This window comes from Hypanus sabinus, chromosome 10, assembly GCF_030144855.1.
Source record: "Hypanus sabinus isolate sHypSab1 chromosome 10, sHypSab1.hap1, whole genome shotgun sequence".
NCBI lineage: Eukaryota > Metazoa > Chordata > Chondrichthyes > Myliobatiformes > Dasyatidae > Hypanus > Hypanus sabinus.
This window is the reverse complement of record NC_082715.1, coordinates 152,259,473-152,275,093: the sequence shown is the minus strand read 5'-3', so window position 1 is coordinate 152,275,093 and position 15,621 is coordinate 152,259,473. Positions and strand designations below refer to the sequence as shown.

The window sequence follows — 15,621 nt, the reverse complement described above, 5'->3', positions numbered from 1 at the left end:
TCTGACCACTTTTTAATATTTCTATTTATTAGATTGGAATTAAATTAATTGTATACTTGGTCAAAGCAATAAGATGCTCTGTTCTCAATGGCACATGTAATAAAGATGGTACCTGTCTAAATAATTTGGAATCAACTAAGTTAGGTGTTGGCACATAGGTAAAATTGAAAATGGAAACTAAAAGTGAGATTATTCCTGTTTTTCATTAATTCTGTAACAGTTCCCAGTGTTTCCATTTAGGTTTGTTCACATATGGATGCTGAAATCTTAAATTTCTGTTAGTTTAAAATCACAACAAGATATGCTCAGTGCATCTGTACACCTGCTCATTAAGCAGATATCTAATCAGTCAATCATGTGCCAGCGACTCAATGCATTCAGACATGGTCAAGAGGTTTAGGGTTTATTTGTTGTTCAGACCAAACATCAGAATGGAGAAGAAATGTGACTTTGACCATGGAATGATTGTTGCTGCCAGACATGGGAATTTGAGTATCTCAGAAACTGCCGATCTTCTGGGATTTTCACCCACAACAGTCTCCCAACCCTTTTTATGCAATGAACTGCTACCATTAACTGAGAGGAATGTGGACCCCAAGTTGGGAACCCCTGCTCCAGAGTTTACACAAAAGAATGTGATTAATAAAAAGCATCCAAAGAGTGGCAGTTCAGTGGGAGAATGTTCCCTGTTAATCAGAGAGGGCAGAGGAGAATGGCCAGATTTGTTCAAGCTGAAAGGAAAGCTTCAGCAGCTCAAATAACCACACATTACAACAGTGGTGTACAGAAGAGCAATTCTGAAATGGGCTACAGCAAAAGACCACACTAGGTTCCTCTACTGTACCTAGCTAAATGAAGTGGGCACTGAGTGTATGTTGATGCAAAATTTCATTACACATGCATTGTAGGACATTCAGAGAGATCAGCAATGGAAACTAGCTCACATGAAGCATTTAAAATGGAGACATACATTTGGAAGATTGGGGAATTGAGAGCTATGGGGATCTGAGAAGGAGTTGAGCCTGGGTTAAATCAGCTGTTACCATATTCAATGGTGAGGTAAGTTTGAGAGGATTGTTACTGTTCCTTTGTTCTTATGATTGTGATTCTAGAACTTGGGATTTGTGTGCTATGAAGAAACAAAACATTTTTATAGTTGAAGTGTGAAGCAGTTATTTTTAAGTACTGAGAAAGTATATGAGAGAAAATGGAGGCTATTTAACTCAGATTGTGCAGAAATTGGACAAATAATTGGAAAAATAAAAAATGAAGATTGATCACAAGAGTCTAGAATATTACTTAAATATGTATTACTGAATAAGAATTGCTTGAAAAGTGCTCATAAACATTAATCTGAGAATGACATTGTATTATTAAAAGATATTGAAAAATATTAAAATTATAAACTGTGGAGCAAGAGTCAGCAATTCCCAAAATTTCTCTGAGGAAACTAATACGAAGTATGATTTTAAAAGTGCAAAAACAAAATAAATAAAATATTAGAAAATTGAAGTAAAATCAAAATGCTGGAAATGGTAAGCATTGGGCAGTTAGGTCAATGACATTTGGTCAAACATTCTGTCACATCTATTGAAAGAGCATTAACTGAAATGTTAACTGTTCATTTCTATGGCTCCCTGAAATGCTGAGTATTTTCTGTTTTTATTATCTGTAACAAACAAGGTCTGGAAAAAGCAAGTTTAAACATTTGACTCTAAAAGTTTCATTGTTTCGGTTAAAGAACATTCTTTTAATTTCTTGCATCAGGTAAATTAGTAGAATTAATGATTGGGCACAGTAAAAAAAAAGGTTTTAAAGATGGAAAATCAAAATGCCAATCTTAATAAAAGTGCTTGAGTATTGAACTTGGTAATAACTGCAAGGTGTTCCAAAGTACATTACAGCCAGTGAAATCCTTTCAGAATGTAATCATTGTTTAATTTAGGTGCCAGCAATTTGATCAGCAAGCATGAGAAAATAGCCAGATATCTGCCTAAAAATTTGATTTAATCTCTTTTTAGTGCATAACACCAAATCATCTCTTCCAAGAAGATTGTAAAATTGGCTGCAACAATGTGGTTTCCACCTCAGTGCATGCATTGGCCAATGCAACGGGAGTGGTCCCAGCTTAGAACAAAGGTCATTGAAAGGCAAGACCACTTAAAGCTATGTTACCCACGGCAGCCAGACTATAGTAGCATGTTATGGCTACAATTGTGGAAAGAGCACCATGGTTATCTTACAAAATTGTTCAAAGAGCTAAAGAATTGGATACATGGCAGAAGAAAATGAACTATGCACAAACATGGGAAGCTTTATAGGACTAGGTACTGCTTTTGAATGGTGAAATTTCTTCTCTCTTGCACACAGAAATACCCTTTCACCTTCTCTAACTCCCAGTAAGGTGAATAGGTCATTCATGTTATCCAACAATTTATAACATGATCTCCATTTTCCCCCTCTTTGATCCAGAGTACAAGACCTCTTACCCAAGTTATTGATCACACAATTAAAATTTTTAATTGCTCCGCTAACATCCTCCAACTGTAAAAAGAGAGCTCAATAGTTTCATTTGCCTTCATATTAAAAATTTCTTCTAGATTTCACTCCAATTGCCAAGTTCAGATTTAAAGATTATACCTCCTTGTTCTGAATTCCAACTCAGAAAATAATTGTTGTATATTTATGTATCAAAACCTTATATAAATTTGATTATCCTTTATCCCTCTGAATATATGAGCATAATTTAATCCCTGATTTTTTTCTGGTTATTCTACATTATGCTCTCACAATCATATAAAAGAACAATATATAATTCTTGACATGTAGTATCCAAAACTGAACTGTTGTCAAGCACTACTACATCTGATGGAAAAAAGGTGGGGGAAGGGATAGGAAAGGGAGAAAGAAAACTCAGGTGGATATGTATATGGGTGATGGCAACGAGGGAAAGATTAATGTATGGCATGGGTTGGTGGGGTGAAGGTGGTCATGGGAGGAGGTAAGATTGGAATAGGTGAACAGAGAACCCAGGCGGACTGGTGGGGTTTCATCTTTCTTTGAACATCATTCCTATCCCATCTTTCAACCCAACCCGGTTCCATCCATCTATCATCTTTCCCTTATCTGGTTCCACGTATATACTAGTCTGCCTCATTGCTTTCCCACACCCCACACAGTTCTATCTGCCTAAAGTCCACTCCCCCAACTCCTTTTGACTGCTTTCACCTATCAGCCTCCCTTTGTCTCATCACTCTCCTGGCTCCATGTGTCCATCAACCTCACCTCATCTGATTTTATCCATCATTTACAACCTTGTCTCACTCCTCCCTCCCTTCTATTTCCTTTACTATCCTCCTCTGTACTTTCACTCCTGATGCAGGATGTTCACCCAGTATTTTGTCCATCTCATGTTCTTAGCTTCAACATTAATTTGTGTTGGACTGACAAATATTTATTTCACCAACTCAAGTATATTTCCTTTTCCTAGCCTGACATCCTACTACGACAAATAGCTTTGTGCTTACCATATTGTTTGGAATATAACACCGCATTTGGATCTTCGTGCCTTCTCTGTAATTCAACAAATGCATTGTTGATCTTTGACCTTGGAGCAGCTTTCTGCACTAAGCCCTTTCCCCCAAATATTGATGTACTCAATGTCTGTATGGTTCTTAGGTAGGAAATTCCAAATCTCTCTTTTGGGTGAAGAAATTTATTCACATCTCAGTCCTGAATGGCTGAACCTTATTTGGAACCTATGACCTTTCATTCTAAATACTCAACCAGGCAAGATATGATGGAGAGATAAGATACCGCGGGTACCAGAAATCTGGATAACACATAAAGGCATTTGAGGAACTTGGCAGGTCAGGCCAAATTTATTGAGGAAAGTGGACAGTCAACAGTTCAGCTAAGACTGTTCGTCTGGACTGGAAAGAAAGAGGGGACATAGGCAGTGTAAAAAGATGGAGGGAAAGGGTAGAGCAAAAGCTGGAACCAGGTGGAGTGTGTAGGGGGGTGATAAGTAAGGAGAGTAGAAATGATGTTGGAAATTGAGAGCTGATGGGTGGAAGTGACAAAGGACTGACTATGATGGTGTCTGATAGGAGAGAATAATAGGGTATGTACTAAAGGGTAGAGAGGTGAAGAAAGAACCCCATGGGAAGAGTGTGTGGGTGAAGGGCAGATAGAGAGGGTGGGGAAGGGGAAAGAGAGGGTGATGGGAGCCAGATGAATCGGGAGGAGAGAAATGGAAAAAGGGGAAATGAACAGAGGGGGAACAGTTATTGGAAATTTGAGAATTAGATATTCCTGCTGTCAGATTGCCTAGACAGAATGTGAAGTCTGTTCCTCTAATTTGCGTTTAGTGGCAGTGGTGGAGTCTTTGGACAGACATGTCATTGTGGAATGGGAAGTGGAATTAAAATGGCTGGCCACCAGGAGATCCCAGCTATCTCTTTCCAATCAGTGACCTTGTCTATCTGTACGTCACCAATGCAATCCTTCCATAAGTTCCCGTCCTTACCTTTGCTTTATTCCATGGCCTACCTGCCTCTCCTATCAGATTTCATCATTTTCAGTCTTGTCACTTTCAACCATCACCACCGAGTTTCCAATATTTTTCCACTTTCCTCCTTCCCTCTTCTGCCTATCAACTCCTCTCACCAAGACCAACCTATCACCTGCCAGCTGTTGCTCCATTTCCTTTCCCCATTTCCTTTCCAACATCTTTTCATAGTGGCCATCTCCCCTCTTTCTTTCCAGTCCAAGATAAAGAGTCTTTATCGAAAACGTTGGTCAATCCATTTCCATCCATAGATGCTGGCTGACCTGCAGCACTTTTGTGTGTTGCTTCAGGCGAAATATCCTTCCTGCATCCTAATCAGCTATGTAGAAATATTACTTGTTGATTGAAATGATATATTGTTTTTTTGTCTAATCTCAAGTATAGTCTCAGTTAGGTTCATTTCTCCTCATAAGACAATACCCCACCCAACCCAGAGGTAAGCCTGATGCAAAAATTCTGCACTTCCTCTCTTACAAGTATATTCTTCCTCAGATGGGGAGGTCAGACCTGTAAACAATATTTCAAGTGCTGCCTTATCATAGGATAAATGGAGGATATTACGTTTTCACTTGTGCTGAAATAATCTTGCTATAAAGGCCACATGCCACTCATCTTCTCAATTGCTTGCTGTAACTCTGCAACAGTGATTGGTCAGAAGGGGTACAATTTATTGCTGAACACCAACACTACAATCTGTTACCATTTAAAAATAACTTTTAAACAAGGTGGCTGACTTCCGAATTTTCCAAAATGTTCCTTCCACTATGTCCTCACATATTTACTTAAGAGTGTTCCTTCCACTATGTCCGCACATATTTACTTAAGCTGTCTATATCTCTATGAAACATTTCGCACTTTGTGCACAACCCTCATTGCCACATATGTGTATCAGCAAATTTGGATATATTATACTTATTCCAAAACATTGATAAAGATTGTAAACAGCAGTGACTCCAACACATATTCTTTCTATAAATTGGATCCCAAACAACACTAATATATCTCACCACCACCCCCTGGCCAATATTTGAATTTTGGACAATAATTTCTTGTGTGATACCCATTGAAAGTTCCATGAATGTCCACACATGCCACATCACCTGGTTTGCTTCATTCTATTCTGCTAGAAACAACCTCAAAAAATTTGAAAAGGTTTATCAAACACAATTTTCCTTTATAAAATTGTCATTGACTTTGCCAAGTCTTCTAAAAATTATTTTGCAGGCATTCTGTTAATTTTTCTTACTGACAGATACCAGCAGTTTCATCTATTCTGGATGTTAGGCAAAAGGAGATAGTTTGGACCACCTGGTCCACGTTAAATTGAGATGAGCAATCCATTTACAGTTAAAATCGATAATCTGGTGCACTCGAGGGTTTGCTGGTGCTGGCTGGCAGCTATTTTGGACCAGGAGCGAAGAACCCGGTGCTGGTGAATTGAAAGGGAGCACGGGAAATGGGCAGCAAACATTGAACAATGAACCAGATGGTGAACCATAGTGATTTCCTTACATAGAAAATTATCGGTACTTTGCTCTAGTTATTTTCAACCCCTCTGTTTCTCTGCACCTTGCCATTTATTCAGTCAAATGAGCAATTTATAATAACCAATTAACCCACGGCACAACTGAGTTTTGGAAAGAAGCGGATCAAGTGGTGACATCTGAGGTCAGGGCTGAACATAGTTATAGACAATAGACAATAGGTGCAGAAGTAGACCATTTGGTCCTTCGAGCCTGCACCGCCATTCTGAGATCATGGCTGATCATCTACTATCAATACCTGGTTCCTGCCTTGTCCCCATATCCCTTGATTCCCCTATCCATAAGATACCTATCTAGCTCCTTCTTGAAAGCATCAAGAGAGTTGGCCTCCACTGTCTTCCGAGGCAGTGCATTCCAGACCCCCACAACTCTCTGGGAGAGGACGTTTTTCCTTAACTCTGTCCTAAATGACCTACCCCTTATTCTCAAACCATGCCCTCTGGTACTGGACTCTCCCAGCATCTGGAACATATTTCCTGCCTCTATCTTGTCCAATCCCTTAATAATCTTATATGTTGCAATTAGATCCCCTCTCAATATCCTTAATTCCAGCGTGTACAAGCCCAGTCTCTCTAGCCTCTCTGCGTAAGACAGTCCGGACATTCCAGGAATTAACCTCGTGAATCTACGCTGCACTTCCCCTACAGCCAGGATGTCCTTCCTTAACCCTGGAGACCAAAACTGTACACAATACTCCAGGTGTGGTCTCACCAGGGCCCTGTACAAATGCAAGAGGATTTCCTTGCTCGTGTACTCAATTCCCTTTGTAATAAAGGCCAACATTCCATTAGCCTTCTTCACTGCCTGCTGCACTTGCTCATTCACCTTCAGTGACTGATGAACAAGGACTCCTAGATCTCTTTGTATTTCTCCCTTACCTAACTCTACACCGTTCAGATAATAATCTGCCTTCCTGTTCTTACTCCCAAAGTGGATAACCTCACACTTATTCACATTATTCATCTGCCAATTATCTGCCCACTCACCCAGCCTATCCAAGTCACCCTGAATTCTCCTAACATCCTCATCACGTCACACTGCCACCCAGCTTAGTATCATCAGCAAATTTGCTGATGTTATTCTAAATACCTTCATCTAAATCGTTGACGTAAATTGTAAACAGCTGTGGTCCCAATACCGAGCCCTGTGGCACCCCACTGGTCACCACCTGCCATTCCGAGAAACACCCATTCACTGCTACCCTTTGCTTTCTATCTGCCAACCAGTTTTCTAACCATGTCAATGTCTTCCCCCCGATGCCCTGAACTTTGATTTTACCCACCAATCTCCTATGTGGGACCTTGTCAAATGCCTTCTGAAAATCGAGGTACACCACATCCACTGGATCTCCCTTGTCTAACTTCCTGGTTACATCCTTGAAAAACTCCAACAGATTAGTCAAGCATGATTTACCCTAGGTAAATCCATGCTGGCTCAGCCCAATCCTATCACTGCTATCTAGATATGCCACTATTTCATCTTTAATAATGGACTCTAGCATCTTCCCCACTACTGATGTTAGGCTGACAGGTCAATAGTTCTCTGTTTTCTCCCTCCCGCCTTTCTTAAAAAGTGGGATAACATTAGCCATTCTCCAATCCTCAGGAAATGATCCTGAGTCTAAGGAACATAGGAAAATGATTACCAATGCATCCGCAATTTCCAGAGCCTACTGAATGTTTCCACTTTTAACTTATTCTGAAACATAGAAAACCTACAGCACAATACAGGTCCTTCAGCACACAAAGTTGTGCTGAATATGTCCCTACCTTAGAAATTACTAGGCTTACCCATAGCCCTCTATTTTTCCAAGCTCCATGTACCTATCTAAAAGCCTCTTAAAAGATCCTAATGTATCCGTCTCCACCACCATTGCCGGCAGCCCGTTCCACACGCTCACCACTGAGTAAAAAACTTACTCCTGACATCTTCTCTGCACCTACTCCCAACCTGTGTCCTCTTGTGGCAACCATTTCAGCCCTGGGAAAAAGCCTCTGACTATCCACACTATCATTGCCTCTCATCATCTTGTACACCTCTATCAGGTCACCTCTCATCTTCCTTTGCTCCAAGGATAAAAGGCCAAGTTCACTCAACCTATTCACATAAGACATGCTCCCCAATCCAGGCAACATCCTGGTAAATCTCCTCTGCACCCTTTCTATGGCTTCCACATCCTTTCTGTAGTGAGGCGACTAGAACCGAGCAAAGTACTCCAAGTGGGGTCTGACCGGGGTCCTATATAGCTGCAACATTACCCCTTGGCTCCTAAATTCAATTCCACAATTGATGAAGGCCATAAGCCTTCTTAACCATAGAGTCAACCTGCGCAGCTGCCTTTGGGCATCCTATGGATTTGGACCCCGAGATCCCTCTGATGTGCCATCATATTTGACCTAACAAAATGAACCACCTCACATTTATCTGGTTTGAACTCCATCTACCACTTCTCAGCCCAGTTTTGCATCCTATCAATGGCCTGCTGTAGCCTCTGACAGCCCTCCACACTGTCTACAACACCTCCAACCTTTGTGTCATCAGCAAACTTACTAACCCATCCCTCCACTTCCTCATCCAGGTCTTTTATAAAAATCACGAAGAGTAAGGGTCCCAGAACAGATCTCTGAGACACTCTATGCAGGATATGACCCGTCTACAACCACTCTTTGCCTTCTGTGGGCAAGCCAGCTCTGGATCCACAAAGCAATGTCCCCTTGGATCCCATGCCTCCTTACTTTCTCAGTAAGTCTTGCATGGGGTACCTTATCAAATGCCTTGCTGAAACCCATATACACTACATCTACTGCTCTTCCTTCATCAATGTGTTTAATCACATCCTCAAAAAATTCAATCAGGCTCGTAAGACACGACCTGCCCTTCACAAAGCCATGCTGACTACTCCTAATCATATTATACCTCTCCAAATGTTCATAAATCCTGCCTCTCAGGATCTTCTCCATCAACTTACCAACCACTGAAATAAGACTCTCTCTAATTTCCTGGGCTATCTCTACTCCCTTTCTTGAATAATGGAACAACATCAGCAGCCCCCCAATCCTCCAGAACCTCTCCTGTCCCCATTGATGATGCAAAGATCATTGCCAGAGGCTCAGCAATCTCCTCCCCTGCCTCCCACAGTAGCTTGCGGTACATTTCGTCCGGTCCCGGCGACTTATCCAACTTGATGCTTTCCAAAAGCTCCAGCACATCCTCTTTCTTAATATCTACATGCTCAAGCTTTTCAGTCTGCTGCAAGTCATCACTACAATCATCAAGATCCTTTTCCACAGTGAATACTGGGGTATTCATTAAGTACCTCTGCTATTTCCTCCAGTTCTATACACACTTACCCACTATCACATTTGATAGGTCCTATTCTTTCACGTCTTATCCTCTCGCTCTTCACATACTTGTAGAATGCCTTGGGGTTTTCCTTAATTCTGCCCACTCATGGCCCCTTCTGGCTCTCCTAATTTCCTTCTTAAGCCCTTAGTAGCCTTATAATCTCCTAGATCTTTAACATTACCTAGCTTTCCGAATCTTTGTAAGCTTTTCTTTTCTTCTTGACTAGATTTATTACAGCCATGGTTCCTGCACCCTACCACAACTTCCCTGTCTCATTGGAACGTACCTGTGCAGAACTCCACACAAATATCCCCTGAATATTTGCCACATTTCTTTGGTACTTTTCCCTGACAACATGTTTCCAATTTAAACCTCCAATTTCCTGCCTGATAGCCTCATAATTCCCCTTACCCCAATTAAACACCTTTCTAACTTGTCTGTTCCTATCTTTCTCCAATGCTTTAGTAAAGGAGATAGAATTGTGAGCACTATCTCCAAAATGCTCTCCCACTGAGAGATCTGACACCTGACCAGGTTCATTTCCCAATACCAAATCAAGTACAGCCTCTCCTCTTGTAGGCTTACCTACATACTGTGTCAAGAAGCCTTCCTGAACACACCTAACAAACTCCACCCCATCTAAACCCCTCACTCTAGGGAGATGCCAATTGATAATTGGGAAATTAAAATCTCATATCACGACAACTTTGTTATTATTACACCTTTCCAGGATCTGTTTTCTTATCTGCTGCTCGATATCCCTGTTATAGGCAGCCTATAAAAAACACCCAGTAAATTTATTGACCCCTTCCTGTTCCTAACCTCCACCCACAAAGACTGCATAGACAATTCCTCCATGGCGTCCACCTTTTCTGCAGCTGTGACAATATCTCTGATCAACAGTGCCACGCTCCCACCTCTTTTGCCTCCCTCCCTGTCCTTTCTGAAACATCTAAAACCTGGCACTTGAAGTAACCAATCCTGTCCCTGAGCCATCCAAGGCTCTGTAATGGCCACCACATTACATCTGCAAGTACTGATCCACGCTCTAAGCTCATCTGCTTTGTTCACAACACTGCTTGCATTAAAATAGACAGATCTCAAGGCTTTGGTCTGAGCGCGTCCCTTCTCTACCACCTGCCTATCCTCCCTCTCGTAATGTCTACAAGCTTTCTCTATTTGTGAGTCTCTTCAGTTCGGTCCCCCCCCCCCCCCGCCCCCCCATCAATTCTAGTTTAAACTCTCCCCAGTCGCCTGAGCAAACTTTCCCGCCAGGATATTGGTTCCCCTGGGATTCAAGTGCAACCCGTCCTTTTTGTACAGGTCACACCTGCCCCAAAAGATCCATAAGTCTGAATCCTTGCCCCCTGCTCCAATCCCTCAACCATGCATTTATCCCCCACCTCACTCTATTCCTATACTCACTGTCGCATGGCACAGGCAGTAATCCCGAGATTACTACCTTTGCGGTCCTGTTTTTCAATTTCCTTCCTAACTCCCTTAAGTCTTTCAGGACCTCTTCCATATTACTACCTATGTCATGGGTACTAATATGTACCAGGGCCTCTGGCTGTTCTCCCTCCCACCGCAGGATATCTTGGATGCAATCTGAAACATCTCAGACCCTGGCAGCTGGGAGGCAAACTACCATCCGAGTTTCTGACAAAGGGTCTCGGCCCGAAATGTCGACAGCGCTTCTCCCTATAGATGCTGACTGGCCTGCTGTGTTCCACCAGCATTTTGTGTGTGTTGTTGTTTGAATTTCCAGCACCTGCAGATTTCCTCGTGTTTGATCCGAGTTTCTTTCCTGCGTCCACAGAATCGCCTGTCTGACTCCCTAACTATAGTCCCCTATCCCCTATTTTGTTTCAAGACTTCCACCGTACACCATGTCCGGTGTGGTATTTCCAGTCTGGAAGCAAGGTCAAAGGCCCGCCCCCGTCGCAGGGCGCCGCCGTTGTCATGGAGACGTGAGCGGGTGATGCAGGATGGGTAGTTGAACACCAGGGCGGGAAAAATGGCGGCCTTTGCTGACGGCGCTGGTCTATCGGCTGCCTCTTCGTGAGATATGCTCGGTCGCTCATCTCCCAGTCGGTGCTTTTAGTTTGATGGTTTGCCTCTGCCAGCGGATTCTGAGTGTAAGAGATGTTTTTTTTTGTTGTCCTCGGTTATCATGGGCTTTCTCACATCAACATGCTCGGTTCTTCTTGGGATCTGAGTGGCCTTTCCAGGTAACGGCAGGGACAGGAGCAGGCCATTCAAATGGTGGCTGTGTTCATCTCATCCTTTCTTCACCGAAGCTTTGAAATCTGGAGGGAGTAACTGAATGCCTCTTTGGTGCAGCTCTTCAAGTCGGGGTGTGGCTTGAATGTATGCAGTTGAAAAGGATTCACTACGTCTGATTCACTCAAGTTTTAATCGTGGCATGTCAAACAATCTGATTTTATAAAAGCAAAAAGCCGCTTACGTTACGGGCCAAATTCAAATATATATGGTTCTTTTTTGCTTAAACGCCTGTGTGATCAGAGCTAGAAGATTCTTGTAGCCATAGTAATGTACATCCTTGAGAATAATTGACAGTATAATAAAATATTCTTTACAAAAGAATGCCACCATGCTCAGCACAAGTATAATTCATTTTACTTGCATGAATTCATTCCTTGAGTAAATAGTCTTCTGATTTTTAACTGAGTTCCATTGTGAAGTGGCACTGGAGTTTTAAGCTATGTCTTTACCTTTGATATCTTTTTGCAGTTGCTTCAGTGGTCCTGTAGCTTAGGACCACTGAAGCATATACTGTATATTGGTACATTCCAGGCCTTGGAATGTACCAGTATACAGCATTCACTGTCTCCTCCTTTTGGCTTAGGACATTGAAGTGTTAGGGAGACCAAAGGGTCTTTTTCAATTGGTTTGGAATCTCAACAGTGGCATCCTTTTCCAGGCTAGAGCACAGTGCAGTAGTATTGGGCCGGTGTTCACTGCATCTCTTTCTAGATAGAATTTGTCAAATCTTCAAGCATATTGAGATGTCTGCCACAAATACAAATGCTATTCATCATCTTAAATACCTAAGTGTAGGGCAAACATGATTATGGTGTTTGCTTGAAAGTTCTGGTGGTGAGATGTTCTGGAAAATGAATATGGTGGTCTTCTCTAAAGCTGCCATCTTCTATACCCCAAAGCTATTCTGTGCAGATCACTGATTGATTGTCTTATGGTCAAAGGTGTTGTTCTGCACAAATATTACTGAACAGATGTTAATAATGCATAGTCAAATGCCACGGTCAGATGACCCTCACCCAGCATGGGTGACAGATTGAGCCTCAACATTTTGCATTTGCATACGCACAGTTGGATGCAGCCATGAATAAATGTAGCCCATCAGGATAAGAAGACTTTTTTTCAGCCTTTCATTTTGAAGTTCAGATGAAGTGGCCTGCACCACCAGGCTCAGGAACAATGGTTACCTCTCAATGATGACACACAAAATGCAGGAGGATCTGAACAGGTCAGGCAGCATCTATGAAAAGGAATAAACAGTTGAGTTTTTGTGCTGAGATCCTTCATTAGAGTTGAGGAAAAGTCAAAGTAAGAAGGTGGGGGGAGGGGAGGAAGAAGTAGAAGGTGATAGATGAAACCTGGGGAAGGGGTGAAGTAAAGAGCTAGGAAGTTGGTGGAAGAGAGAGAAGGAATCTGATAGGAGAGGGTAGAAGATCATGGAAGAAAGGAAAGGAGGAGGAGCACCAGAAGGAGGTGATGGGCAGGGAAGGAAAAAAGTGAGAGAGGGAAACAAATGGGGAATGGTGGTGGGGGGGGGACAATTACTGGAAGTTCAAGAAATCAAGATTCATGTCATCAGGTTGGAGTCTACCCAGAGGGAATATAAGGTGCAAACATGAGGAAATCTGCAGATGCTGGAAATTCAAACAACAACACTCACAAAATGCTGGTGGAACACAGCAGGCCAGGCAGCATCTATAGGGAGATGTTTATGGCACTGAATGGTAGTGAGAGAGGGGTGTAGGGGCAGGTGTGGCACTTGTTCTGCTTGCAAGGATTAGTACCAGGAGGGAGATCAGTGGGGAAGGAGGCTAAAGGGTGGTAGATGAGGACAAGAGAAACCCAATTCCTGATATTGGAGGATGAGATGAGGGTTGATGTGGGTGAAATGGAAGAGATGCAAATGGGGGTACCGTTGATGGTGGAGGAAGGAAAGCCCCTTTCTTTGAAGGAGGATGTCTCATTGGTTCTGGAATGAAAAGTCTCAGCCTAAGAGCAGGTGCTGCAGAGACAGAGGAGCTGAGAGAAGGGGATGGCATTTTTACAAGTGGCAGGGTGGGAAGAGGTATAGTTCAGGTAGCTGTGAGAATCAGTGGGTTTATAAAAGATTGGTGGATAAATGTCTCCAGAGATAAACACAGAGCGAGAAAGGGAAAGGAGTTGTTGGAAATGAACCATGTAAATTTGAAGGCAGGGTAGAAGTTGGAGGCAAAGTTAATGAAGTTGAGAAGCTCAGCATGGGTGCAGGAAGTACAGCAATGTAGTCATTGATGTAGCGTAGGAAAAGTTGGGAGCAGAACCAGTTTAGGCTTGGAACATGGACTATTCCAAAGAGATAAATATTTAATGAATGTACTGCTGGTGGCTGGTAAAGACTCTTACTAGGAAATGGTTATCACAGAAGAGCCCAACTTTAAATGTATGGGTGGAAATTACAATGAACATTTACAAAATGGAGAAGATAACAGCATCTGTCAATCATAAATTGGAACAATTTGATTCATACTAGGAAAAAATGGTTAAATGCATAACACCCCATAGGCCTGATTTTATTCTCACAAATCAGTGATTATGTTGTTAAAAAAAGATCACTCCCTACTTGTACATAGTTTTCCTTTTGTTCTTTTTTTCTTTCTTTTCTATTAGATAAATACTATGTGGAGATCTGTGACAAACATGAGTATATGATATATAAAAAGTATCTGAAATACATCTTATGGAAATGTTTGTATGATGTTGAATTTCAATAAAAAATAAATTACGAAAAAATAGAGACGGAAGGAAGGTGTTGGATTTGGACCGGTGGAAGTTGGAGGCATAGTGGATGAGGTCAACGAGTTCAGCACGGGTGCAGGAAGCAACACCAGTGCAATTGTTGATGTAGCATAGGAAAAGTGCTGGATGGTTACCAGTGCAGGCTTTTAGCATAGACTGTTCCACGCAGCTGACAAGCTGGCAGGCATAGCTGGGAACCCATGTGAATGCCCATGGCTACACCTTTTGTTTGAAGGAAGGGGGAGGAGCCAAAGGAGAGATCATTGAGAGTGAGGACAAGTTCTTCTGGGTGGAGGGGAACTGGTTAAGTCTGGTATCCAGTGAAAAACAGAGGTTTGAGGCCTTCCTGATGGGGATGGAGGTGAATAGGGTGAATAGACTTCCATAGTAAAAATAAGGATATACATGGTAAATGGTAGGGCATTGAGGAATGCAGTAGAACAGAGTGATCTAGGAATAATGGTGCATAGTTCCTTGAAGGTGGAATCTCTTGTGGATAGGGTGGTGAAGAAAGCTTTTGGTATGCTGGCCTTTATAAATCAGAGTATTGAGTTTTGGAGTTCGGATGTAATGTTAAAATTGTACAAGGCATTGGCGAGGTCAAATATGGAGTATTGTGTACAGTTCTGGTCACTGAATAATAGGAAAGATGTCAACAAAATAGCATACAGAGGAGATTTACTAGAATGTTACCTGGGTTTCAGCACCTAAGTTACGGAGAAAGGTCAAACAAGTTAAGTCTTTATTCTTTGGAGCTTAGAAGGTTGAGGGGGGACTTGATAGAGGTATTTAAAATTATGAGGGGGATAGATAGAGTTGACGTGGATAGGCTTTTTCCATTGAGAGTAGGGGAGATTCAGACAAGAGGACATGAGTTGAGAGTTAAGGGGCAAAAGTTCAGTGGTAACATGAGGGGGAACTTCTTTACTCAGAGAGTGGTAGCTGTGTGGAATGAGCTTCCAGTAGAAGTGGTAGAGGCAGGTTCGATTTTGTCATTTAAAAAAAAATTGGACAGGTATATGGACAGGAAAGGAATGGAGGGTTATGGGCTGAGTGCAGGTAGGTGGGACTAGGTGAGAGTAAGTGTTCGGCACGGACTAGAAG

At 42.1% G+C, this 15,621-nt stretch overlaps 1 protein-coding gene across 1 annotated transcript in view; it reads left to right on the top strand.

The window, feature by feature from the left end:
- The first annotated feature begins 11,461 nt into the window (after nt 1–11,461).
- Nucleotides 11,462–15,621, top strand: part of sfi1 (SFI1 centrin binding protein) — a 242,981-nt gene continuing 238,821 nt past the window's right edge. The window contains exon 1 of the mRNA XM_059983256.1: nt 11,462–11,597. The gene's annotated coding sequence lies outside the window, so the exon portion shown is untranslated. The remainder of the gene's footprint in view (nt 11,598–15,621) is intronic.